The following is a 27,295-nucleotide window of genomic DNA, read 5'->3' on the forward strand; positions in this document are numbered from 1 at the left end:
TATTTTGAGACAGGCTTGAATAAGCTAAGTAGCCAATAAGTAGCATCATTTGTCTGATTTTCTGTATGGGAATAATGATGCATTTTATTTTGTAAAGTGGTTTCTTGCATCAAACAACACAACAACATTTTCAGTCGCCTCCTTCTCTGAAGGAAAAGTGGATAAACAGGTTCATGTCAAGTCCAGCATGTTTTTTTTCAGTCTCAGAATGTCGGCCTACATTACATTGAACATCACACATTGGCTGCTACTGTATTCCCATGTTAAAACGTTATGGGATGCATTTTCCTCATTGTTCTTTTATGGCAGGCCACTCTGGTAGGCCCACATTATGATCAAATAGCCACAGTAGCCACTCTTAAAACTAACTTAACGCGGGAACAGCTTCAGTCTTCAAGTTGCACAGAAGTTGCACAGAATTTTCACAACATTCAAGTTTGCGCTCGGCAGACCTGAAATTGGCTCAGTGATATTTTTTGTTGTTGAGGGAACATTGTTTGCGGCTGAGCCATTGTTGTTCCTAGATGTTTCCATTTCACAATAACAGCAGTTACAGTTGACCGGCGAAGCTCTAGCAGGGCAGAAATTTGATGAAGTGACTTGTTGCAAAAGTGACATTCTATAACGGTGCCACGTTGAAAGTCACTGAGCTCTTCAGTACGGGCTATTCTACTGCCAATGTTTATCTATGGAGATTGCATGGCTGTGTGCTCAATTGTATACATCTGTCAGCAACGGGTGTTGCTGAAATAGCTGAATCCACTCATTTGAAGGGGTGTCCATATACTTTTGGCCATGTGCATTTTAACTAACAGGCTGTGGCCACACGCTGCTTTCAGTCATCTGTCGGTCTGTTGTGTTTCCTCTCTTAAACCTCATCTCAAAAGTTGACATTCTTTTATAATCTATTCATTTCACACAGGATAAGTATTAAAGAGGGAATGGATGTCTTAAATCATATGGTGCGTGTTTAATCTTTCTGAATTGGCAGAAACGGGACATAAACAAGGTGGAAAAGTCCCTACAGATGGTGATTAACCAATAGCACAGTCTAAACGAGAGACATAATTACGTGTAATCCATTCTAATCTCACATATTTGAATATTCATTGATGTTTTTCCACCAGAGATGTGTTCAAACCTGATAAACAAGAGATATTCCAATTTATATTAATCTTTGGCTCATACTTTACATCAAAAACATAACATGCACAAAATAGCGAGACAATATTTATTGGATTCATATTTATTTTCTTTTTAAGTCACAATTGGAAATCTACTTTTAGAAGAACAAATATAAATGAAATGAGTTTCAATCGGATAAGGCTTTATTTTAGCTTAATGAGGGCAGAACTATCTGCTCTGTTTAGATTTAGAAGGAAACTTTGAAGAGAACAAATGCGCTATAATCATATCTCCTTTCTTCCTAATTGGAACCCATTATATTTGACCTTGCTCACTCATGTTCATCTCTTTCATATTCCAAAAGTTGTATTATCCACGTGCGGCTATACACACGAGTTTTCAAATGAGAAAACCATTAGAGTATAATGAAAGATAATTTAAGAACAAAAATAAATGACTTACAATTCCCAAAACAAGACAGACGACTTAGAAAGGGAAAGAGTGAGCAAGAGTGAGAAACGGAGAGAAAAAAGAGAGCGAGGGCACAAGAAAGAGAGAGCAAGGGAGAGAGGCAGAGCGACAGTGAGAAAGAGGCTGGGAGACAGACAGAGAGAGGAGAGAAAGTGGAGCGAGAGAGAGAGAGAGAGAGATAAATAGAAAGAAATAGAGAAAAAGAGGAGGGAAAGAGAGAGAGAGGAGAGAGAGACTGACATGCTTTTATATTCTCGGGGCATGCCTTATTAACCAATAGTGAGTTTCAAAGTAATTTATTCAACAAAGTCAGAGAGGATTAGAGAGCGTTAACTTTTATGCTGGAGTGCTCCACTTTTCACACACGGACCAAAGGACTCAACACAATAGCTAGCTCTCAAACCCCCGTTCATAAATGCTGGAGAAATAAAAGAAATGATGACTGTGAACAGTGGCCTCCATGTTAACTGAAGGTTGATTAGAGGTTTTCGACGGGGTTTAAAGTGTTAATTTTTTGGGTCAGAGTTACCCCGCTTTAGTCTACCAAGAGCAAATACAACCAACTGTTTTTGAATTAGTAGAAATACAACAGAACTATGGATCAGCCTTTACGAAGATGAAATAACTTTACCTTGTAAGAACAGTTACGCTGATACACGTTTACCTTCAAGGTTTTCGTTCTCTCATCACCAGCTATTGAAGGTAGTAACAGCCTGATCCCAACAGATATCCCCACAGAACAAAACACATGTTCAGGGCCTTTCTTCTTCTCTCTCTACTTCCTCTCCCTTATCTAAAACCTTTTAGTCTGTCATAGGTGTCGTCACTCCATTTCTCCTCTTAGAAGTGCCGTATTTTGCGGCAGGAGACAGCATGGCAGGAGGTGACGGACAAGGAGAAAAGAGGAGGGTGGTGGTCTTTCTCCCTCTTTTTCTCTTTCTCCGTCTCTGCTTCCCTCTCTCTTTCTCTGTCTCTGTCTCTCTCTCTCTCTCTCTCTTAAGGTGTTGTAAGTCTGTTCACAATCTCATTGTGCTCCCCTCCACTGGGAGATGTTTTTTGAAGGCCCCGGCTCTTCTGGCGCCACGGCGAGATAGCGCTGTGTCTTCTGTCAGGGGAGAGGGGGTGAGGCAGAGTGTGAGGAGGTGGGGTGGGGGACATTAGGGACCTGTCGGGCGTTGGGTCGGGTCATGGTGGGACTGATGAAGTGCTGAGACAGGGATAAAAGGAGTAGGATCGGTATGCAGTGGCGTGGAGGAGTTTGGAAGCCGTAATTCCCAGGTGTGGGAGGCTTTCTGAAAATCCTGCAGGGAAAAAAGATAACAAACTTTTGAACAGAGAGAGTGTAGCTGTTGAAAATGATTTCACCTTCTACTGTGAACTATGTACCCTTCATCACATGCTTCTACAAATAGACTTTAATTAGAAAATAAAATGAACCCTATATAGATTTCCATATACCGCCTGATATATCTACACAGCCCTCTGCTTTCTGCTTTCTCACTCACAACAGACAGCAGGACAACGGAATGCACGCACGCACGCACACACACACACACACACACACACACACACACACACACACACACACACACACACACACACACACACACACACACACACACACACACACACACACACACACACACACACACAGAGCTAGGGGAGACAGCTATCAACATAGGATCTGTCCTGACCACAGAACAGCCTCCAGCTATGTGGATCTACAGACCATTAGCCCCGTCAATGCCCCTCTCCAGGCCTCTCCAGGCCCCCCACCAGGCCCCCCTGACCCCTCTCTGTCTCAGCATGCCCCTACCCTGGCTCCATCAGGGGTGCCCTGAGGCCGGGGACAGAGTCCAGGGATAGGGGCTGGTTAATGTCAACCCCACTACTGAAGAGACAAACCAACACAGCAAAATTTTACTGTATGTCATCATCTCATTGTCTCCAACCCCCCCCCCCCACCCGCTTATTAAGACTATATGTCTGTACATTATCATCTAGTCTGAGCCAGTGAGAGAGAGAGGGAGAGAACGAGAGAGAGAGAGCAAGAGAAAGAGAGACACAGAGAGGGAGAGAGCAAGAAAAAGAGAGAGGGAGCAAGAGAAAGAGAGAGAGAGAGGAGGTAGGGAGAGTTAGCGAGAGATGGAGTAAGAGAGAGTTAGAGAGTGAGAGACAGAAAGAAAGAAGGAGGTAGGGAGTGAGAGAGTGGGAGAGAGAAAAACAGAAAGAGAGATAAAGAGAGAGAGACCTATGCCTATGCCCCTTCTGCCCACCCCAAATCAAATCAAAGTTTATTTGTCACATGCGCCGAATACAACAGGTGTAGACCTTACAGTGAAATGCTTACTTACAAGCTCTGACCAATAGTGCAAAAAAGGTATTAGGTGAACAATAGGTAAGTAAAGAAATAAAACAACAGTAAAAAGACAGGCTATATACAGTAGCGAGGCTATAAAAGTAGCAAGGCTACATACAGACACCGGTTAGTCAGGCTGATTGAGGTAGTATGTACATGTAGGTATGATTAAAGTGACTATGCATATATGATGAACAGAGAGTAGCAGTAGCGTAAAAGAGGGGTTGGCGGGTGGTGGGTGGCGGGTGGCGGGACACAATGCAGATGGCCCGGTTAGCCAATGTGCGGGAGCACTGGTTGGTCGGCCCAATTGAGGTAGTATGTACATGAATGTATAGTTAAAGTGACTATGCATATATGATAAACAGAGAGTAGCAGCAGCGTAAAAAAATGGGTGGGGGGAATGGGCCAAAATTCACCCAACTTATTGTGGGAAGCTTGTGGAAGGTTACCAGAAATGTTTGACCTAAGTTAAACAATTTAAATGCAATGCAACAAAATACTAATTGAGTGTATGTAAACTTTTGACCCACTGGGAATGTGATGAAAGAAATAAAAGCTGAAATAAGTCTTTCTCTCCACTATTATTCTGACATTTCACATTCTGTGAAATTGTGAAAAACTGAGTTTAAGTGTATTTGGCTAAGGTGTATGTAAACTTCAGACTTCAACTGTACATAATATGACATTTGAAATGCCTTTATTCTTTTGGAACCTTTGTGAGTGTAATGTTTATTGTACATTTCTTTTGCTTTTATTTCACTTTTGTGTATCATCTATTTCACTTGCTTTGGCAATTCAAACATATATTTCCCATCCCAATGAAGCCCCTTAAATTGAAATGGAATTGAAATGAAGAGAGAGACTGTCTGAGGACATGGTTCAACAAAATGACAGGGAGAGAGTGGATGAGATGAGGAGAGCAAGAAAAGAGGAAGAGAAAAGCAGCCGTCTGATTCCTTGGTGAAATACTGAATACTAGCCTGAGGGTAATGTGGTTGTTTTGAACGTCTAATTCTCTGTCTTTAGACTCCTTGTCTTCTCCACTATTACTGTCTTTTCTGTCCTCTGGTTAGGTTCAAATGTGAAGTCCAAAATGAAGGAAATGAATGATAATAAAAGGATATAAGTTGGAGGATGGTTGAAGTAAGTTAATAAAAGTTTTGGACAGTAGTACTTGCTCACACTCGAAAAAGGGAACAGTTTTTTTATCACGTTGTTCTCTGAATGGAATTTAACTCACTCGTTAGTCTCTCAGTAAAATGATCTAATTCAATCCCCACCTATAGCCATGTAGGGTACATTTCCTACAGGGTGAAACTGAAATACTGTCATCAAAGCTAAATTATAAACTCTCTCTCTCTAGAGAATGGTAAGTTCTCTGTAAAGTATGATACGGTCACTTGTTAATTTCCACAATTTCTCTCTCTCTCAATTCAACTAAATTCAATTTAAGGGATTTATTGGCATGGGAAACATATGTTAACATTGCCAAAGCATGTGAAGTAGATAATAAACAGAAGTGAAATAAACAATACAAATTAACAGTAAACATTACACTCACAAAAGTTCCAAAATAATACAAACATTTAAAATGTCATATTATGTGTAAATAGTTCAAGTACAAAAGGGAAAATAAATAAACATAAATATGGGTTGTATATACAATGGTGTTTGTTCTTCACTGGTTGCCCTTTTCTTGTGGTAACAGGTCACACATATTGCTACTGTGATGGCACACTGTGGTATTTCACCCAATAGATATGGGAGTTTATCAAAATTGGGTTTGCTTTCAAAATCTTTGTGGGTCTGTGTAATCTGAGGGAAATATGTGTCTCTAATATGGTGGTACATTTGGCAGGAGGTTAGGAAGTGCAGCTCAGTTTCCACCTCATTTTGTGGGCAGTATGCACATAGCCTGCCTTCTCTTGAGAGCCAGGTCTGCCTACGGCGGCCATAATCAAAGCTTTCCTTAAGTTTGGGTCAGTCACAGTGGTCATGTATTCTGCCACTGTGTACTCTCTGTTTAGGGCCAAATAGCATTCTAGTCTCTCTCTCTCTCTCTCTCTCTCCCTCTCTCCCTCTCTCCCTCTCCCGCTCTCTCTCCCTCCAGTGGGGTGGACGTGACCTTCCTAATGTTTTCTCTTTCTCTCAAGAGCGGATCTCTCTTTTCTTCTATCTTCTCTCTTCCTCTGACAGAATTGCAGTGACCTGTGGCAGTCATCAGTAGCGTTGCAGCAGAGTGTGCTCTTTTTGTCTTGCTCACACACACACACACACACACACACACACACACACACACACACACACACACACACACACACACACACACACACACACACACACACACACACACACACACACACACACACACACACACACACACACACACACACACACACAGCATGATTCATGAGATATGTGAAACCAGTCCAGTTGCTGATATAGTATGTTCAGACAAGCCCTTGATCCCCTTCCCAGCCCACTTGGATTTCTTGAAGTAGAGAGATGGTTGGTCTTTATCAAAGGTCTGAATATAAGTATAATATTTCCCCGCCTTAAAACTACAAACCAGTCATTTACATACCTTCCTCACCTCTGTGTGTGTGTGTGTGTGTGTGTGTGTGTGTGTGTGTGTGTGTGTGTGTGTGTGTGTGTGTGTGTGTGTGTGTGTGTGTGTGTGTGTGTGTGTGTGAAGCCTACGTGTCAGGTGTAGCTGCCTGCCAGTCAACAGGACAACCATTGACTGGCGGTGGCCTGAGTGTCAGTAGTGCTGGTCGATGTGTGTGCTGTGTTTTCTCTCACTTCACTCCTCAGGACTGACCACCATGTTTGGAGGGCATCTTCCCAGGAACAGACTTCAAGGAGGAAGGAAGGGAACGTCTGAATATCAGAGCTCAAATAAACCAGGAAAAAAACAACTACCTTCACCACCACTCACTCTACTAACTAAACAGAGTATGTCTACTCTCAACAAAATGTAATCAATGAAATTCATAGAGTTTTACTTACTTCCTTAATCCTCTTTGTCCCGGTTGGGAATTGAGACATACGGCCAAATTCATAATAGCTACCCCATAATAATTTAGGGTGTACAAATACTACCTCTATTCTTCCCCATGTAACATGATCCATCCCTTTAACACGTGAACAATGAGAGGTGAGAACGAAGAACACAAAGAACGCAGAGGTCTAAGGGACAACAATTAGCTTGGGTTAGTTCATGCCTGACAGATGGGGAATCAACACCTAGACAACAGATTTACTGTATATAGAAGTCCGCAACACACTAGGTTAGAAAAACAACTCATTTCTGGCATCTGGCTGGACAGAAGAAGGCACATATTGCTGCAGACAAATATCAGTCAGTTCTAACCATCAATCCTTTGTCACATGACCTAGCTGGTCTTTGACAAACTCTCAATCGTTTAGCAGGAGAGTTTATATTCAAATGGACAAAACATGACTCGACTTGAGCTGTAACCCAGGCAGGACTATTTGGAGGGTCGGCCGACACGCACACACACACGCACGCACACAAGCGCACGCACGCACGCACGCACGCACGCACGCACGCACGCACGCTATCAGAGCCATCTGTTCCTAAACAGGATCTAAAGACGGTGCAGCTCAACCAACAACAAACACACCAGGGGGCCTGTTAAGGGGGCTGGGCGGGGGGCATGGATCAGTCAGGGAGGCTGGGAAGGGGGCTGGGCGGGGGGCATGGATCAGTCAGGGAGGCTGTGGAGGGGGTGGAGAGCAAACCACCATTTGCTGCTAATTGCTCAACAGGCTGCAATCATATGGTTGTGTGAAAACACAGAAACGCACGCAAATCATTTTGCTGCAAATCCAATATTCATTAAGAGATATGAACCATTTTTGATACTATCGCTAATAGCTATTTAATAGATCTCATATGTTTTTCATTTTTAATTCCTGGATGACAATGAGGTGAGTGTAGTCACAATAACATACGCCGTTGATTAGATAAATCCAATCTACAGATAATCAGTCCATCAACAGCTGTGACCCATAACATGTGTGTGTTGTACTATACTGTTCTGGTCATCTCTGTGGTTCTCTAAGGTCCTCGTGAACGATCAATTTTATCTGCCGCCCCGTCGACTGCACCTCGCCATGCGTATCCCGATCATTAGCCAAAGATATTTGTGGAACATGTTCAGAGTTGTTGCTGTGAATTCATATCGACATCTTGCTCTGTCTGCCACACGGTGGACTCAATAGATAATGACTATCATCACCAGTCTCCATCCCCTCTCTGTACTGCGTGATATACTGTATGATATATCCTATAATGTTAACATGTTTACTAAACTACAGTCACACTTGTCAGCTTCTGAATATTGATATTAATAGGAGGTCAGTGATGTGAAGAAAGTATTTTTCATTTATCACAACTTTTCAAACATGATAAATTGGTGTGAACAAATCATTTTCCATATACAGCACCTGTTTTATAACGTCATCATTTAATATTTACCCAAACTTCCGTCAACTCATATGAACATAGGTAAACTTGCACTACGGTCTAATACACAGAGTAAATAACAGCTGTTGTCAAGCAGCACAGTGGTAAAGACAACCAGAGATAACAGATCAGGACAGAGCAGGAAAAGCCACAGCTAAACCAGCAGAGTGGGACCCAGATGAAAATACAGCCGAGATAAAGTGAGATGGGACTGACTCTGGCCTGGCGCATTGGCCTTAGCAGTGGACGCTGAGTGGGCAGACAGGCGGTCTCCTTTATTCAGCCCTTCCAATCAGATACCGGAGACATATTTAAACTGGCAGCCTTCAGTCAATCAGATTCAAGGAGATACAGATTCACTAGAGGAAATGGGGTTCATAGGCTAATCATATTATACACTATATTTCTTCCGAATTTCTTAAGTTTCAAAAGGTACGTTTTGGACTGATAACACACAGCTGGTGATGTTTCGAGGCCTATTCGTAAATAGAAAAAAGAACTAAGACTTTCCAAGCTCAAATCAAACGTATGATTCCCGTAAACACCAGAGCACAACATCTATAGACATTTATAGAGTTACAGTGGGGCAAAAAAGTATTTAGTCAGCCACCAATTGTGCAAGTTCTCCCACTTAAAAAGATGAGAGAGGCCTGTAATTTTCATCATAGGTAGACTTCAACTATGACAGACAAAATGAGAAAAAAAATGCAGAAAATCACATTGTAGGATTTTTAATGAATTTATTTGCAAATTATGGTGGAAAATAAGTATTTGGTCACCTACAAACAAGCAAGATTTCTGGCTCTCACAGACCTGTAACTTATTCTTTAAGAGGCTCCTCTGTCCTCCCCTCGTTACCTGTATTAATGACACCTGTTTGAACTTGTTATCAGTATAAAAGACACCTGTCCACAACCTCAAACAGTCACACTCCAAACTCCACTATGGCCAAGACCAAAGAGCTGTCAAAGGACACCAGAAACAAAATTGTAGACCTGCACCAGGCTGGGAAGACTGAATCTGCAATAGGTAAGCAGCTTGGTTTGAAGAAATCAACTGTGGGAGCAATTATTAGGAAATGGAAGACATACAAGACCACTGATAATCTCCCTCGATCTGGGGCTCCACGCAATATCTCACCCCGTGGGGTCAAAATGATCACAAGAACGGTGAGCAAAAATCCCAGAACCACACGGGGGGACCTAGTGAATGACCTGCAGAGAGCTGGGACCAAAGTAACAAAGCCTACCATCAGTAACACACTACGCCGCCAGGGACTCAAATCCTGCAGTGCCAGACGTGTCCCCCTGCTTAAGCCAGTACATGTCCAGGCCCGTCTGAAGTTTGCTAGAGAGCATTTGGATGATCCAGAAGAAGATTGGGAGAATGTCATATGGTCAGATGAAACCAAAATAGAACTTTTTGGTAAAAACTCAACTCGTCGTGTTTGGAGGAGAAAGAATGCTGAGTTGCATCCAAAGAACACCATACCTACTGTGAAGCATGGGGGTGGAAACATCATGCTTTGGGGCTGTTTTTCTGCAAAGGGACCAGGACGACTGATCCGTGTAAAGGAAAGAATGAATGGGGCCATGTATCGTGAGATTTTGAGTGAAAACCTCCCTCCATCAGTAAGGGCATTGAAGATGAAACGTGGCTGGGTCTTTCAGCATGACAATGATCCCAAACACAGCCCCCTGGCAACGAAGGAGTGGCTTCGTAAGAAGCATTTCAAGGTCCTGGAGTTGCCTAGCCAGTCTCCAGATCTCAACCCCATAGAAAATCTTTGGAGGGAGTTGAAAGTCCATGTTGCCCAGCAACAGACCCAAAACATCACTGCTCTAGAGGAGATCTGCATGGAGGAATGGGCCAAAATACCAGCAACAGTGTGTGAAAACCTTGTGAAGACTTACAGAAAACGTTTGACCTCTGTCATTGCCAACAAAGGGTATATAACAAAGTATTGAGATAAACTTTTGTTATTGACCAAATACTTATTTTCCACCATAATTTGCAAATAAATTCATAAAAAATCCTACAATGTGATTTTCTGGATTATTTTTCCTCATTTTGTCTGTCATAGTTGAAGTGTACCTATGATGAAAATTACAGGCCTCTCTCATCTTTTTAAGTGGGAGAACTTGCACAATTGGTGGCTGACTAAATACTTTTTTGCCCCACTGTATGTGTCCGCTAGGGAAGCAGAGAACACACAGGTGGGTCCATACCTGAGCCCAGGGGAAGCAGGTTATGGTGAGCTACAGCCAAACGCCACGACTCAGCAACATGAAAGAACTCCATTTAAACCAAACAAGGCTAAGTCAACGACAGGTGTTCTAGCAGCATCTGAACACAGATGAAATAGAGATGCTGGTTCAGCGCCCGAGAATAGAGCCCCTCCAAAACAAATTGCTGCAACCTTGATCTTAATTTGGTTGATGGTTACTAACCAACTCCACTTGCGCAAATCAAAGCCCTCTTCCATTTTATTTATTCAGATCTCTCCATTGATATTCATCTACAAAATATGGCTGCCATCAGATTCCGCTGAAAGATAATAATTTGGCAAAAGAGTTGCTTGTTTATCTTGTTTTCATCAAAACTACTTTTGACTTCACACTAAACTCTAATTCTGAGTTTAAATGCAATGAGGAATTCACTTGTATCTAACCGATGATATATTGAATCCTTTGAACTATATTTTAACAAACCTAAGGCAATGGTAAATGTAAGCACTGGCGGTCAGAAATACTTGTGCTATTTTCACAGCCGTTATTATGAGCGCAATAGCTGGCGGTGGCTTGAAAGGGATGGGTTTGGATGAGTCAACAAGTTGTAGGTGTGATGAGGGCTTGGCCACTCACTGTCAAGGCGTTGTATATCTTAATACTGCATGCGTTTGCCTCAAGTTCCGTAGGTTATTGACGGTCTTACTCCAATTCAGCTGCGGACACGGAACATTATCTTCCTAGTCCATTCTGGATTGATAAGTTTATTAAAGAGCATAGGCTAGGGTAATGAGTGATAGGCTAGGGTAATGAGTGATAGGCTAGGGTAATGAGTGATAGGCTAGGGTAATGAGTGATAGCAACAGTGAAAATAACACATCCAGTTTTTGCACATCCAATTACAACATTGTTGTAATTGATTTCAACGAGTATGGGCCTTTACGCATCGCACTTCTCCTCAAGTGCAAATACAAGGTATAGCCTAGGACAACCATTGATATGGCATTATAGGACTGAAAGTTTTGAGTAGCCTATGTTTGGAGGAGCGCATCTTTGGTAACTGGACAAGAGGTGCTCCTTGGAAATGGGGATGGATACAAGCCCAGTGGATGATGTGCTTCAGCTAGGCCTATGTGAATTGTGAATAATGCAAAAGCATGTTGGCAAAAGTCATGAGTAGACCATTTAGAAACGTTTTATGGATAGGCTACTTGGCTAATGCATGGCCAGGATAAAAAAAAAGACACCATAGGCATTGCTGTTGAAGCAGCTTTTGTTATGGTAGGGTAAGGGTAGTATACCAAGGGCTTGTTTTTTAATCAAACGAAACAGAAAATATTGTTCCAGGAATATAACTGAAATGTCACCAGATTATCTCATCTCTTGTTCCATGATGGGCATATAGCCTACATGGAGGCTTTTTTAAACACATCCACAATAATAACAGGGGCTGGCTAAAATAATGCCATAACCTACATAGATAAAAAGGGGATGTCCGCTCACTGTTTTTCTGCTGCCAAACTTGATCTTTTAATAAAGCTTTGGCGATTAAGATGTATTTCAAAGCGGTCTCATGAGCCAAATTCTTTATCGATAGTCTTGAGTACTTGGCGAAGGCATCGGGCATGACAAAACACACAGACTTCATTAAGAGGAGGGGAAGCTGTGCTTGGGTTTAAATTAAGTGAAACTAAATGGGAAAAATGACATTAACTTTTTCTGCTTCTAAACACAAGGTTTAGATAGGCTGCGCTTCAGTTGTCAAAATCCATGCCGTAACCTACTGTATTACCACTAAGACTCCTTTCTGTTGGTCTTAAGTATCCCCAACAGCGCATTCCGAGATTGGCACTTTGGTGCACGTATTTAAGTACACACCTCAAAAATTGACACCTCTCCCATCCCAGAGCAAGTGAGCTCATATATGACAGGTAAATTATCAATCCTGGCGCCTGGGTTTTAAAATGGAAGAGTGACGGCTTTAACAGGTCGAAATCGCGTGCTTTTGAAAATTGTGCTGGAATTAGAGCCCTGAATGTTTTAATACAGTCCTACAACTACAGCAACAACACGTGCCCTTTTAAGTATTCCCTATTCCTTATACCAACACACACACACACACAAACACACACACACACACACACACACACACACACACACACACACACACACACACACACACACACACACACACACACACACACACACACACACACACACACACACACACACACACACACACACACACACTACTATCCTTGTGGTAACCAAACAATTGATTCCCATTCAAAATCCTATTTTCCATAACCCTACCCTAACCACAAACCCCTAACCCTATCCCTATCCCTAATCCTAACTCTAACCGTAACCCTAATTGTAACCCTAAACCTAACCCCTAACCCTAATTCTAACCGCAACCCTAATTGCAACCCTAACCCTAAACCTAACCCCTAAGCCTAAAATAGTCATTTTCCTTGTTGGGACCAGCAAATGTCCCCAATGATAGAAAACAACGAACACACACACCCTGAAAAACCTCCTCACATACACCCTGAAAACACATTAGATTAATTCGCTTGAGAGGAAACCATTATGGTAAGAACAATTGGATTGTCTATCCCCCTGAAGTACACCATCCGTCATTGTCTGATAGCCTTATTACGACTCAACTATATAGTAGACTCTAATTCCAAACCTGAATAGAAAACAAGTATTACTTCCTTTTTACATTATGCAACACGGACACACACACATGCACACAAATGCCATCAGGGGGACAGCTGGACAGGTATGCACATGCACAAACGATCACACACACATACACACAGGCACCCACTTCACAGCCTCAACGATGCTCAACACCTTGTCCAAGTTCTCATTAGTTCCTCATTAGGCCAGGAAGTAAACATAAAGCTGAACAGTGAGTTTATAAGCAACACACGGCACTGTGCTGCTCCTACACTTCAGAGACATTGTAATGCTGATGAACACGCACAGATAGGCAGCCATTACCGCTTACTCCTCTCGCTAAACAACCTGTTCACAGCGCGTGCCGTGCCAAACTGGCACCTGGTACACACACACTTGGCACAGGTAAACAGTTTGCTCTCAAGTAAAAAGAGAAACGCCTTGACTTGGCTGTTCCTGAAGACTGTAGAAGTCATGGTTAAAGAGAACGCAGGATTGATGTGTACTGTAGGTTGCTGAAACTGTTGGGATATCTGAGGTTATTCTCTTTTCCAAGAAGCAGAATGCCCAAAGCAGTTAGCATGAATGTATGATGATCTGTACCCGCTTGCAGTTGGTGAGTGCAGCCCGTAAGTGCAGTCTGTGTGTGCAGTGTGTGAGTGCAGTCTGTGGCTTTTCAGGCTGACTACTTTTGGGGGGGGGGGGGGGGGGGGGTATTTTCCTTAAAACTGCATTGTTGGTTAAGGGCTTGTAAGTAAGCATTTCACTGTTGTATTCGGCGCATGTGACAAATAACATTTGATTTGATTTGATTTGAAAAGGGTATTTCACCCTTGAAATTAAAAAACTTTGTCAAGTGTTTTCATACCTTGGGAGTGTTCTTAAGTTGAACTGTGTCCATTTCCCATTGCATTTATTCCATATATTCATTAAAATCTCTGCAGTCTTGAACACCAGAAGGAATGTAAAAAGCTACATCTAACACAATTGCTCCAAAAACTACAAACTACTTCAAAGACAACAACAACAATCTGTTAGCAAATGATAGGTTAAAGGTGAACTCCTAAGCTAGCTATACATTTCTTGTTCTCCGTCCTGAAATTACATCAATATAAAATTCATCTATTTAGCGTTTGCTTCCTGTTTTGATTGAGTTCCTGCGAGTTCACACTGAGCACATTTTTGAGCAGTTGATGTTAACAAATGTAGCATCCCTGTGTTTTGTTTCAATCAAAACACAAATTTTGCCGATTGGCACGCACCTTCAGAGAAAAATGCAACCATTAGCAAAATCATACTAAAGTCTCAAAAGAAATGAGGTGGTGTTTTTCGTCTGACAGTAGCGTTATACTATGCTATTATATTCAGTTGTGTTATGTACAATACTATCATTATGTGATCTTGCTTTGATCTAACTTCATTAAAGCAGCACCATTCTCCAAAGTAGCCGGTTCTCTGGGCAGCCAAACGAGTAGAGCAGAGACTGCGTAATGGAGAGAATCCTGCACAAACACATAAGCTTCTGGTCTTTAGCTATGGGGAAGAGGCTTCCTGAGAATTCGGAAATGCAGCCACTCCCTATTCAAAGTTTGGAAACCTAGCAAATTACCAATGCTAAATAGATCAAATGAAATAGATGAATTCCAGAATTGAAAGCACGTACAATCCAGCAACTTTAGGAGTTCACCTTGGAATACATGTGATGAGACATTGAACCCAGCTCGATTTGAGAACACTCCTAAGCTGTTATAAACGATAGGGCCTACTCAAAGTGAGGCCATGCATCTCTGTTCCCTGCTGTGGTAAAAGCACATCATGTTCCAAGTTGTTCCAAATATCCTACCAAGGGTAGCTATTACTCCCTATAAAAAATTCATATACTGATCATTAATTCAACCTCGAGGCTAGTGCGTTCCTGTTATGAGAGGCTCTTGAAGTTATTCTCTCTGGTGGATTTATGAAATAGACATAGATTGGGGCGAAAATAGTGTTTGTGTGTGTTGGCAGTACTCCTCTCCCCTCCCTATGACCAGTGGCACATACTAACTGGGGCTACTACATGCTCTAAGGTACATTTCATTCTCACCACCGCAAGAGACGAATGGTACATTTACAAAATCACCAAACCCCATATGGATTCATTACTCTGCGTTGTAACTTGAGAAAGTAGACGCATACGTCTGAATGCTTGAAATGCTTTCACGCATCGTCCAGCAACACTGCACGGTAGTGCACTTTCTTCACATAATGAAACAGGCAGAGGTACCAAGGGAACAGTCTCATGAACCTCAATAATATCACTAATAAAGGAAGTAGCCTATATAGCATATTCCAGAAGAGACAAACTCCTTTACATGTCCAAATATTAGACTGTCATAAGCAGGGTTAAAGTGGTCGATGGTGACACAGTTGCACTCAGTGGCAGTGAGATGTGTAGGTATAATGGCACACTACCAGATAGTTCCATAGTCTGGGCAGGGAGAGAAAGGGAGAGCCCAGAAAAACACAAGCGACTCCTTGACAATGCAATCACACACCTTATCTTAATGCTTGGCTTTCCACCGAGACCGTTTATAACAAGCCGCTGCAGGTGAGAGTCAGTGTCAGCCCTCCCCCTATGAGAGGAGACAGTGCCTGGGCTTCAGTGCCTCAGCACCTCCCTGTAAAGAGCATTCCTGGAGCCCCGGAGCCCTGTCTGGGCTGGATGATGAAGTGGCTAGGCAGGAGGTCTGTCAGCTCAGCGGCCCGCATAGAGGCCTCTCTCCTGGGGACAGAAAGGGAGGGCAGGGCTCCCCCGGCTGGAGGTGCAATGACAGACGCTCGTCCGAACCGAGGGAAGAGGGCCAGTTCTTCCTGTACACTCCCTTTGAGACCCTATCTTTCTCTGTTTACCTCTTTCAGATTTTTTCTTTTTCTCACCCCCTTCTCTCTCTTTTTCTCTCTCCCCCTCCCCTCCTTCTACCCATTCTCCATTTCTCTCCCCTCCCTCTTTCTCCTCTCTTCCTCCCTCCTTCCTTCTCTTTCAGCAGTGAAGTGTGGTCTGAGGAATCCTCTCTCCTCTTACAGGAAGAAGAGAGAGAGGGAGAGAGAGAGAAAAATATAGAGAGAGTGAAAATAGAAAAAAACACACATCATTACCCCGCTAAATAACGTGGTCCCACCACGGCTGCCTGCCGTTCTGTTCTCTCTGATGAATTAGACTCCCTCTGTCCTTCCTCACCCTGTTCCTCAGCTGCCGCAGAGTGTCTCAGCGGTCAGGCGTTCATCGATGAAGCCACTGATAGCACAGGCTAAAAGGGTTTCTTGTGTCTTGCACCTGCCCCGTGGGCTCAACAGTTATAGATGACTTGGATGAGACTTGGATGTGCTCTGAACTCCAATGAAATAAACACCTGGCCTGGAAGAGAAGGATTCCGTAAATCATGCTTAAGGATGAACACACTTGATGAAAATAGCTGCATCCAGGTTTCATGTAAACACCTGTGGGCCCGGAGATACTGGATCCATCCTCCACTGGCATGATGATACTGTATGTCTGATGTTAGTATTGAACCTGATGGATGTCTCATACCTTGTGAGAATACCCTCTTGCTCCATGTTATATTTGCTTTGATTGCTGCTCATCCCACGAGGGCTGGTTGTTGATAGTCAGAGCACCAATAGCAGATCGTCAAAGAGGTTCAAACTGTCCAAAGCACTGACACCGTCCATACATTTCATGGGATCATACCATGTAATGTTCAGGGTAAGCTCATATAAAGGTAATGCTACATTCCCATGGCACATATAACCGACACAATTCCAAATAATCACTATTTCTCCAAGCAGCGGTGAGTCGAAACAGCAGTCGCCTTCCGCCTGGAACATTCATCACTGGCAGAAGCAGCACGTTCCGAACTAAAATGCCAGAAACATCCAGGAAAATACAGAAACACAACCAATTATGTTCTTCGTGTTGCCGAGTAGGTAATTAAAACAGCAGATTCTTTCTGAGCAACAAAAGACACAGTCCACAGCCCACAGCTGCACATTATACACATTACAGAGCCAGGCGCGGAATCTTCTATTATCTCTACTATTACACTCCAGTGCCATAATGATATTTCTGAACAACACATTTACCATTACTACCACCCCCCCCCCCCCCCCCCCCCAATCCAACAGGAAAGTCTATAATTTCCCCCCCAATTTGCATTTTTTATATTTGGCTGCTGTTCAGACTCATTATTCCATACCTGTGTGAGCATCTGACAAAGCTACAATTAGGACCAGACGCTAGCACAGATAAGCTATTATTTCCCTGGTGAAGTATCTGATGATATCTATCCACTATATCAAGAGTCTTACTCTGCTCTGATCTCTGAGAGCCCTAATGACTCAACTGTTTCCCATCAGTGGATAATCACCTGGAAGACACTGAGAGGCACAGGGCTTTAACACAGGCCTGCTCTTCATTAACACTATGATGTAAGCCCAGGCAAGGCAGCTAGCTAGCTCCCAGCCCTATGTAGCCAACCTGAGGTCTGATAACACAAGCTAATCACTCTTCATCCCTCAGGTTCACTCAGTTCACTCGCTCATTTACTCAGTCTCTTACTCTCTTAATCTCTTACCTTCCACCATTCCCTGTACAGAACCAAAAGGGCACGGAGGGTATTTTAGAGGTCCGAGCATCATCCGGTGCTAACGTTTGCAGCGTCTTGCATCAGCGTTAGAGCGGGGGAGCAGGGATCAGCTGGTGAGGGTGTTTGCGACAAACAGAGAGTCTCGTGAACCCAGAGGTGGTGGTGCCCGTGTCCCGAAGTCCCATGGGGTGTCGTTACCTACCTGTACCCTCCGTCTGCCTCCTACTTGGAACTTACCTGTTGTGGAAAAAACACACGAACCTCCAAGACATGGCTGCAACCTCCAGGGAACATTACAAAATCAAATAGTAAAGTGTGCAATGCTAGGAAACCTCCGGAATAGCTAAAAGTAATAATGACAGCTTTGATACACTCAGAAAGCTCCCAGTAACATTTGCAGCCATCAAGTGAATGGCCAAAATAATATTAGAGACCCCAGAATCAGATTACTCTGCTCTCTCTGTCTGTGAATTGCCTGGATACAATTCAATCAATTCCCGTAGAGAGCTTTACAATTTTATACAGCTTTCTCTTAAAGCTATTTGTCACTGAACACTTAAAAAAAGGCCCAGACCGGAACTGGCAAAAAGAAGAAGAGGAAGCAGAAGATGAGAAGAACAAAATGAAAAGAAAAGAGATGGTATTTTAGTGAGGACAGAACTAAGCCTAGGGGGACTAGACTTTTGCAGGGGAATCTGTAGTCTTATGGGCGACACTGACCTCTACCAATGTACTCTATATCCAGTCATCATCTCTGTTACATATAGAGACAGTGCTATGCATTGCATCTGACCTGATAAAAAATATTCTTTCACATATTGATGCTATTGATTGCACATAGCTCTAGCACATTATCAAGGAAATATTCTGCATACATTTTGCATTATTACCTTCTGTGATGGGCAGCTTTCAACAACTCAAGTCACAACAATTAGCAAAAAGTGGGGAAAAGACAGTAAAAGTCTTCAACAAGATGTTATGGGTGGAAACAGGTCATTTCCATGTAAAAGGACCCATGAGCACCAACATGAAAAGTATATAGGAGCATAGCAAATTGGTGTCAAATGAAATCTAAGAGGTTATCTTTTTGAGAAATTAAGGCATATATAAATTTTTCAATCATTTGCCATCCTAAAAATGTGGAACAATCAAAGGCAAACATTGAAAAGGTACCAGAAAACGTTTTAAAGGGTATTAGAAATACACCAAAACACATTAATGCTGAAGTAAAGGCCCTGCCAACTAATATCAATACTTATATTCTAGTTTTGGAGAAATTGTTGATCTTCTGTAAGTTTAAGAAACATTGCCAACAACCCACATACAGTATCTTGAAGATATTTGATAATTTCTCTCCCTCAAGAGGAGGTAGGATAATGAAAGTTCACAGAAGTAACAAGTAATGGTTGACCTACCAATTAGTGAATATTGATTTACTGATATACATTTTGTTTATGAATTATTAAGTGACTAAAACTCTTAATTCCATTACAAAATTGGCCTTGATGTTAATGTCCACAGGCGGACCAGACTGGGCCAAATATATACCTGTAATAGACATATCTTTGACAAGTTAGGATCACACAGTGCAATACAATACTATACAGTGAGTAGAGCACAGTAGATTACAGCCCAGTACCGTACAGTAGTACTGTACAGTACAGTACAATACAAGAACAAGAAAAGTAGAGTATAGTACAGTGCAGTAGAGCAGAGAACAGTATAATGTAATGTCGTCTACTGTACTGAACTATACTCTACCGTACTCTATTGGTCTTTATTGTACTGCTGTATTGTACTGCACTGTCATGTTTAAAATTGTGAAACATGAAGAGAATAACATTCAAATTCCATGATTATGCATTTTTGTGTAGTAGGGGACCCATGATGTAATTCTGTTCCCATAATTCTGTTAACTGATGTAAATCCACTTCACTTACTGTAGTTCCATAACCAAAATAGATGTTTCAAACTCAAGGAGTCACGTCATAGCCGACTCCCAATTCTCTCTGCAGACATCTTTGAATCTAATTTCAGAGCAGATATTTAAGAGTTTTTGGAAAATGTGGTCGCATAAAAACCTGAGGGAGATTTTACCGTAATTACGTTACCAAAGTTTGCATCTGCACAGTTCCTCCACTAAATTAGTTTTTGTAAATATTTCAGTGGAAATTGTTAAAAAGTAGTCCTTGTGAGTTGTATGGTTTCTTAAACTTTGAAATTATTATTTTTTTGTTTGGCATACATTTTAAAGTGAAATGGAGTCAGTGTAATTCCGTTACGGTGGAATTGCCCCAAAAATGCCCTAAAAATGTAACAAAGTCATCACGGTAAGGTTGAATAGAGCATGCACATACACACACAGTACGTTTTCAATGCAATATTGTATAAATCCTGTTAAATGTAACTAAATGTAATCGGAATTGTAATCTACATAATCCGCAAAAGTATTTATTTATAATGACATGGCCATAAACAATAACTAGTAATGCTGCATACTCCAAGAAAGGTTAAAATCTCACCTTTATGGTAAAAATAGTTATCAAATGCTGAAGTGTAGTCACTTTTGAGGACACAAGCTCAAGAACACAGTACAAATATGATAAAAATATGAGAATATGAAAAAGTGTTTATGATGTACTTCCTATTCAACAAAACTGTATGAATAAGCCTTGAAATTACTTATATGCTTTCTAAATATAGTATAATAAATTTAAAATGACTAACTATAAGATTTCACCTTTCTCATAACTGTAAAATACATATTTGCATGTTCAGTGTTTGAGAAAATTTGCATATTTTCTAAAGGTCTCTCTTGATCAAAAGGTCTGCCCTAATGGCTGTGAACGTCTCACAGAACTCTAGCTTGGCTTCCTGAACTCATTAGGAACTTGCATTTTATCGCATATTAATATTGTCCATCTTTGCCAAAGAGAAAGTGTTTTTTGTTTAAAATCTCGAAATTATTTTTGACTATAAATCGATCTCTGAATGTGTTACAGTGATGACGCCACTTTCTCCTGCTGAGCTACAATGTATGGATTGCAGGCATGTGCTTTGTCAGTGGCTGGGAAGTAGGGTTCAGCCAGGAGTTAATGGACAATCGGAAGAGCCAATTAAATGGTAGGAGGGACATTCCAGCTTCAAGTGGTTTCGGATTTCAAATCCTATGTCACACAGGCTCAGAGAATATACCACTGTGTCCGTGGAAACCAGGGCTATCACCTCATTTCCGTCTACGGTATCCACAGATCGATTTATAAGCAAAAATATCGGTCGGAACCAGTACCAGAACCACAAAGTTCGCCTAAACAGGGGACTTCACATTTAAAAGGTGCATAAGGAAGTTTTTCCACAAAATGTTTTTTGTCAGGAACCAGCAAGCTAGGGTGCTTCCTCCTTTTGGGACTGCTTACATTAAAACTAGCAATTCAAAAGCAAATCTGTGTCAGTTCGAGCTGCAAAATCTTTGTTGACACATTTCCCAGGTTTTGTTAGCAATACTGATTGGAGGATTCCACATTTCTTGCTTATTCCCTCTTGATTACAGGAATCTTCCAAACAGGATTTCTGTGAATTTGGGGAATGGATTTCAGGATTTTTTCAACCTTAGTGTTAGTTACCCATCTCAAGGATTAGTAAGCATCATCCCAGATTTGGAGATTGAGAAACACTGACAGAAGACGGCCCAGCTTTGTAAGCTATTAGTGCTAGTTATACAGTGGCTTGCGAAAGTACTCATCCCACTTGGCATATTTCCTGGATTTTTGGGGGTTTGTATCATTTGATTTACACAACATACCTACCACTTTGAAGATGCTAAATATATTTTTGTTGTGAAACAACAAGAAATTAGACCAAAAAACTGAAATCTTGAGCGTGCATAACTGTTCACCCCCCCAAAGTGAAAAAATTGTGGAACCACCTTTTGCAGCAATTACAGCTGCAAGTTTCTTGGGGTATGTCTCTATAAGCTTGGCACATCTAACCACTGGGATTTTTGCCCATTCTTCAAGACAAAATTGCTCCAGCTCGTTCAAGTTGGATGGGTTCTGCTCGTGTACAGCAATCTTTAAGTCACACCACAGACTCTCAATTGGATTGAGGTCTGGGCTTTGACGCGGCCATTCCAAGACATTTACAGTTGAAGTCGGAAGTTTAGGGTAAAACGTTTAGGGTAACCTTCCACAAGCTTCCCACAACAAGTTGGGTGAATTTTGGTCCATTCCTCCTGACAGAGCTGGTGTAACTGAGTCAGCCTTGCTCGCACAGGCTTTTTCAGTTCAGCCCACAAATTTTCTTGACTTTGTTGTCCTTAAGCCATTTTGCCTCAAATTTGGAAGTACGCTTGGGGTCAGTCTCCATTTGGAACACCCATTTGCGACCAAGCTTTAACTTCTTGACTGATGTCTTGAGATGTTGCTTCAATATATCCACATAATATTCCTTCCTCATGAAGTCATCTATTTTGTGAAGTGCACGAGTCCCTCCTGCAGCAAAGCACCCACACAATATGATGCTGCCACCCCCGTGCTTCACGAGACACGGTGGTGGCACACAAACCATAGTCTTTTTTATGGTGGTTTTGGAGCAGTGGCTTCTTCCTTGCTGAGCGGCCTTTCAGGTTATTTCGATATAAGACTCGTTTTACTGTGGATATAGATGCTTTTGTACCTGTTTCCTCCAGCATCTTCACAAGGTCCTTTGCTGTTGTTCTGGGATTGATTTGCACTTTTCGCACCAAAGTACTTCAGATCGTGTCTCCTTCCTGAGCGGTATGACGGCTGCGTGGTCCCATGGTGTTTGTACTTGCGTACTATTGTTTGTACAGATGAACGTGGTACCTTCAGGCGTTTGGAAATTGCTCCCAAGGATGAACCAGACTTGTGGAGGTCTACAATCTTTTTTCTGAAGTCTTGGCTGATTTCTTTTGATTTTCCCATGATGTCAAGCAAAGAGGCACTGAGTTTGAAGGTAGGCCTTGAAATACATCCACAGGTACACCTCCAATTGACACAAATGATGTCAATTAGCCTATCAGAAGCTTCTAAAACTATGACATCGTTTTATGGAATTTTCCAGGCTGTTTAACTTTTTATGGCTGCAGGGGCAGTATTGAGTAGCTCTGATTAAAGGTGCCCATTTCAAACGGCCTCGTACTCAATTCTTTCTCGTACAATATGCATATTATTATTACTATTGGATAGAAAACACTCTCTAGTTTCTAAAACCGTTTGAATTATATCTGTGAGTCAAACAGAACTCATTTGGCACAAACTTCCTGACCAGGAAGTGGAAAGTCTGAAATCGATGCTCTGTTCTACTTCCTGCCTATACATGGGCATGATACGTAAGAGTATACGTGCACTTCATAGACCTTCCCCTGGATGTCAAGAGGCTGTGAGAGAAGAAATGTCGTGTTTATCTTGGTCTGAATTGGAATACAAGCTCTTTGTATGACGTGTCCCTCATTTCCGGTACTCTTGGGAGCGTGAGGTGGACAGTGGGATTGCCTTCTGTTTAGCTGCCGTTATGGACGACTACTATCTCCGGCTCTGATTTTATTTGATACATGTGACCATATCATCGTAAAGTATGTTTTTTCAATATAGTTTAATCAGATTATTGAATTTTTTTCGGGAGTTTTGCCGTGTTCCGTTCTCTGACTTTGTTGACGATGGAGAGATCCGTGCCACTTGGCTAGTGCGCGTGCTAAATGAAGAGGGAAAGTTGCCGTTCTAAATCTAAACAACGACTGTTCTGGACAAAGGACACCTTGTCCAACATTCTGATGGAAGATCAGCAAAAGTAAGAAACATTTTATGATGCTATTTCATATATCTGTCGTAGATGTGAACTAGTCGTCGGCGCCCAAGTGTTTCTGGCTATTGTGCTAAGCTAATATAACGCTACATTTTGTTTTCGCTGTAAAACACTTAATAAATCGGAAATATTGTCTGGAATCACAAGATGCCTGTCTTTCATTTGCTGTACACTATGTATTTTTCAGAAATGTTTTATGATGAGTAATTAGGTATTTGACGTTGGTGTCTGTAAGTTTTATGGCTGCTTTCGGTGCAATTTCTGATTGTAGCTGCAATGTAAACTATGATTTATACCTGAAATATGCACATTTTTCTAACAAAACATATGCTATACAATAAATATGTTATCAGACTGTCATCTGATGAAGTTGTTTCTTGGTTAGTGGCTATTTATATCTTTATTTGGTCGAATTTGTAATAGCTACTGATGGAGTAAAAAACTGGTGGAGTAAAAAAAGTGGTGTCTTTTGCTAACGTGGTTAGCTAATAGATTTACATATTGTGTCTTCCCTGTAAAACATTTTAAAAATCGGACATGTTGGCTGGATTCACAAGATGTGTACCTTTCATATGCTGTATTGGACTTGTTAATGTGTGAAAGTTAAATATTTAAAAAAAATATATTTTGAATTTCGCGCCCTGCACTTGAGCTGGCTGTTGTCATAAGTGTACCGACGTCGGGCTTGCAGCCATTTAAAGGCACAGTCAACTTAGTGTATGTAAACTTCTGACCCACTGGAATTGTGATACAGTGAATTATAAGTGAAATAATCTGTCTGTAAACAATTGTTGGAAAAATTACTTGTGTCATGCACAAAATAGATGTCCTAACCGACTCGCCAAAACTATAGTTTGTTAACAAGAAATTTGTGGAGTGGTTGAAAAACGAGTTTTAATGACTCCAACCTAAGTGTATGTAAACTTCTGACTTCAACTGTAAATGTTTCCCCTTAAACCACTTGAGTGTTGCTTTAGCAGTATGCTTAGGGTCATTGTCCCGCTGGAAGGGGAACCTCCACCCAGTCTAAAATCTCTGGAAGACTGAAACAGGTTTCCCTCAAAAATGTCCCTGTATTTTGCGCCATCCATCATTCCTTCAATTCTGAATAGTTTCCCAGTCCCTACCGATGAAAACATTGCCAAAGCATGATGCTGTTCATTCACTACTTCTCAGCATTTAACACAATAGTACCCTCAAAGCTCATCACTAAGCTAAGGATCCTGGGACTAAACACCTCCCTCTGCAACTGGATTCTGGACTTCCTGATGGGCTGCTCCTAGGTGGTGAGGGTAGGTAGCAACACATTTGCCACGCTGATCCTCAACACTGGAGCCCCTCAGGGGTGCGTGCTAAGTCCCCTTCTGTACTCCCTGTTCACCCACGACTGCATGGCCAGGCACGACTCCAACACCATCATTAAGTTTGCAGACGACACAACAGTGATAGGCCTGATCACCGACAACAACGAGACAGCCTATAGGGAGGAGGTCGGAGACCTGGCCGGGTGGTGCCAGAAAAACAACGTATCCCTTAACGTAACCAAGACTAAGGAGATGATTGTGGACTACAGGAAAAGGAGGACTGAGCACGCCCCCATTCTCATCAGCCGGGCTATAGTGGTGCAGGTTGAGAGCTTCAAGTTCCTTGGTATCCACATCACCAACAAACTAGAATGGTCCGAACACACCAAGACGGTCATCAAGAGGGCACGACAAAGCCTATTCCCCTCGGGAAACTAAAAAGATTTGGCATGGGTCCTCAGATTCTCAAAAGGTTCTACAGCTGCAACATCGAGAGCATCCTGTCTGGTTGCATCACTACCTGGTACGGCAACAGCTCAGCCTCCGACCGCAAGGCACAACAGAGGGCAGTGCGTACGGCCCAGTACATCACTGGGGCTAAGCTGCCTGCCATCCAGGACCTCTACACAAGGCGGTGTCAGAGGAAGGCCCTAAAAATTGTCAAAGACCCCAGCCACCCCAGTCATAGACTGTTCTCTCTACTACCGCATGGCAAGCGGTACCGGAGTGCCAAGTCTAGGACAAAAAGGCTTCTCAACAGTTTTTACCCCCAAGCCATAAGACTCCTGAACAGGTAATCGAATGGCTCCCCGGACTATTTGCGTTTTGTGCCCCCCCAACCCCTCTTTTAAGCTGCTGTTACTCTCTGTTTATCATATATGCATAGTCACTTTAACCATATCTACATGTAGATACTACCTCCTTTAGCCCGACTAACCGGTGCCTGTATATAGCCTCGCTACTGGTATTTTTCACTGTCTTTTAACTGTTGTTTTTATTTCTTTACTTACATATTGATCACCTTATACATATTTCTTAATTGCACTGTTAGTTAGAGCCTGTAAGTAAGCATTTCACTTACAGCTGTTGTATTTGGCGCACGTGACAAATAAACTTTGATTTCATTTGATGCTGCCACCACCATGCTTCACTGTGGGGATGGTGTTCTCATGGTGATGAGAGGTGCTGGGTTTGCGCTAGACATAGCATATTACTTGATGGCCAAAAAGCTCAATTTTAGTCCCATCTGACCAGAGTACCTTCTTCCATAGATTTGGGGAGTCTGCCACGTCTTTTGGCGAACACCAAATGCGTTTGCTTATTTTTTTTTTAAGCAATGCTTTTTTCTGACCACTCTTCTGTAAAGCCCAGCTCTGTGTAATGTACGACTTAATGTGGTCCTATGGACAGATACTCCAATCTCTGCTGTGGAGCTTTGCAGCTCCTTCAGGGTTATCTTTGGTCTCTTTGTTGCCTCTCTGTTTACTGCCCTCCTTGCCTGGTCTGTGAGATTTGGTGGGCGGCACTCTCTTGGCAGGTTTGTTGTGGTGCCATTTTCTTTCCATTTTTTTATAATGATTTAATGGTGCTCCGTGGGATGTTCAAAACTTCGGGTATTTTTATATAACCCAACCTTGATCTGTACTTCTCCACAACTTTGTCCCTGACCTGTTTGGAGAGCTCCTTGGTCTTCATGGTGCTTGGTGGTGCCCCTTGCTTAGTGGTGTTGCAGACTCTGGGGCCTTTCAGAACAGGTGTATACATACTGAGATCATGTGACAGATCATGTGACACTTAGATTGCACACAGGTGTACTTTATTTAACTAATTATGTGACTTCTGAAGGTAATTGGTTGCACCAGATCTTATTTAGGGGCTTCGTAGCAAAGGGGGTGAATACATATGCACGCACCACTTTTCCGTTGTATTTTTTATTTTTTTCATGTCACTTCACCAATTTGGACTATTTTGTGTATGTCCATTACATAAAATCCAAATAAAAATAAATTTAAATTACAGGCTGTAATGCACCAAAATAGGAAAAACTCCAAGGGGGATGAATACTTTTGCAAGGCACTGTAAACCCAGGGAAAGGAAGGGGATATCGTTTTAAACCACGTGCTGCTGAATCACACAGATCAGAACACACAACACACCTACCAGCTTGTTTGGCATCT

Source organism: Salvelinus namaycush, chromosome 17 (genome assembly GCF_016432855.1).
Source record: "Salvelinus namaycush isolate Seneca chromosome 17, SaNama_1.0, whole genome shotgun sequence".
In the NCBI taxonomy this organism is placed as follows: Eukaryota; Metazoa; Chordata; class Actinopteri; order Salmoniformes; family Salmonidae; genus Salvelinus; species Salvelinus namaycush.